The sequence below is a fragment of the Egretta garzetta genome, unplaced genomic scaffold (genome assembly GCF_000687185.1).
Source record: "Egretta garzetta isolate BGI_Z169 unplaced genomic scaffold, ASM68718v1 scaffold147, whole genome shotgun sequence".
Lineage (NCBI taxonomy): Eukaryota > Metazoa > Chordata > Aves > Pelecaniformes > Ardeidae > Egretta > Egretta garzetta.
The window spans coordinates 1,275,770-1,277,981 of NW_009260173.1; the positions used below are offsets into that span (position 1 = coordinate 1,275,770).

Consider the following 2,212-nt stretch of genomic DNA (forward strand, 5'->3'; position numbering starts at 1 on the left):
TAGGGTATAACCGAGCTGATGTCGGTCGTGGATCGAAGCGCCTGGGTAATGGTAGAGCATTGGCATAAGCAGGAACCTACGTGTACATGGTAAAATCTGGCACTCGACACAGTTAGCGTTACAGACAAGCAAAAAAAAATGCAATGACTTAGTTATGAATGGTGTTTTACAGATCCTGACATGTTCGATTGGCTGGGCTATACGGAGAAATCCTTTCAAGTCTGATTTACCATTGATTAATCTACTTCTGTTCCACCTACGCTGTGCGTTCAATCCTGTTTTCTGTTGCAGTTTAAAAGCATGGATTCACGTTCCCTCAGTCAGTGCAATTTAAACCAAATGACCACTTTGCCAAATTTGTTCTAGAGACGTTGGTTTTTCACTGGGAAGGCCATTTTGCATGGTCTGGGGCCGGGAGAGGAGGCGAGCGTGCTCCAAGCTCCACGGGCATGGCACAGCGAGTTTGAGAGCCCGTACAGCATCCCGCAGAGCATTTGCCTTGCCTTGGGTATCCATGGTGTCTGGAGTTGCCTTTGCCTTTGGAAGTACACAAATCCAAATAGGGAAAAGAGCCCTAGAGGGTTTTTTTCTTTAATATTATTTTTTTTCCCTGTGACTTGTTGACTGTGAAGCTCAGTATACCTGTGCCGAAGGCATGACGAGGGTGTCGGGAAGGCACAGGACGGGGTGTTTGCAGTCCTTGACTTCCTAAAGATGTCATGAGCCACAATAAATGGTTCATAAGGGTCAGGTTTGCACAGTAAAGCTGTGTTACTCATTTCTTGGACAACTCAATTCTCTTTTTTTCACCCACTCGATACCATCCATGCTCAAAGCTGTGTGCATGGGTGCAGTGTTGACCGGAGATGCATTTGTGAAATACTGAGCACATGGATAACCCGTCACGCGTGAGGTACTGGCTGAGCAGCACCTATTTGCTACGCGCTTGATTTCTGTTGTTCCTTGGCAAAACTGCCCTTCAAAGGATGAGCTGGCTACGTGGCAGAAGGAAAGAAAAGATGCTGCCTGCTTTTAACTCCGAGAGATGACGCGGTTATCGGTACGCTCCTTCTCAGAACGCAGTTGGGAGGGCAGGCGGGGGCAAAGGTGGCTCTGGGCTCTGGTGCTGCTGCAGCTGCCCGATGATGCTCCGGCAGCAATTACATCCCATGGGAATCAGCTGGGAGGGGAGGCTGGCCCAGCCTCTCCCGTGCCATATAAAGGAAGCAACTCCACCTCTGCTAACAGGTATTTGGGTGCCCAGCTTCTGTTGGAATTGCTACATGATGGTCATTCCTTTATCTTTATGGATCTAAATTTCCCAAACAAGAAATCATTCGTGCCTGTCTGAGCTACTTCATTCCTGAATATTTATTACCTATAAAATTAGTTGTCTTCCTACCCCCTCACTGCTTCAGACAATGTCTCCTGATGGGGGCTTGTTACAGGCAGGATGATGGAATTTGTTCTGCTCTTGCTTCTGTTGTGATTTTTCTCTGATAAAAGACCTTGTTTGTGAGCAACAGCCAAGGAACAACAGTGGCGTGAGATGGTCCTTACGGAAGAAATGACATGGTGGGCTCAAAAATCCTATTCCTCTATGATTTTTGTCTTAACATGCAAAGATGAGATTGTTTATGATGAGTAAAATACAATGTTAATTTAAGTGAGAAAATAGAGATAAGCTTTTTCAGTAATGTAAGCCACTTTGCAGTTAATATTGCATTGTCTTCCGTTTATTTTAGATTAATTGATTTTTTTTTCTTGAAGACCTGGTTTTTCCTTACTTGGGCTCAGCCTTAGTGGGTCAGTGATCTTCATACTTCTATCTTTAATAGGAGAATCTAGCAAACTCTTTTGGCATTACAGAAAAATGGGAAAATCTTTCTTCCCCCCAAAATGCTAAAATACTTTCCACTTAGAAAAAGCTGCCATGTCCTATTTTCAGCGTAAGAGATGTTTCTGGCCCTATGAGAACAAGCAAACACCCGCTGCAGGCAGGGGGTACCAGCGAGGTCCTGGCAGCCGCTGGAGCAGGGAGTCAGCTTGGGAAAGCTGGGCGAGGGACTCGGCTGCTTGCTGGGAAGGGGGAATATTGGAATGGCAGGGAACAGGAGAAGAGATATTGCGGCTTGTCCCGTGAAAGGTGTCTGCCTCTAGGGCATAAAATCCTGCTCTGCATTCCAAGAAATGTCATTTAAAATGTAGAATG

At 45.8% G+C, this 2,212-nt stretch overlaps 1 protein-coding gene across 1 annotated transcript in view; it reads left to right on the top strand.

Annotated features, from left to right (window-relative positions):
* The window catches only part of SPOCK1 (SPARC (osteonectin), cwcv and kazal like domains proteoglycan 1), a 312,440-nt gene that overhangs the window by 293,686 nt on the left and 16,542 nt on the right, over nt 1-2,212 (top strand). The gene's annotated exons all lie outside the window — the stretch shown is intronic.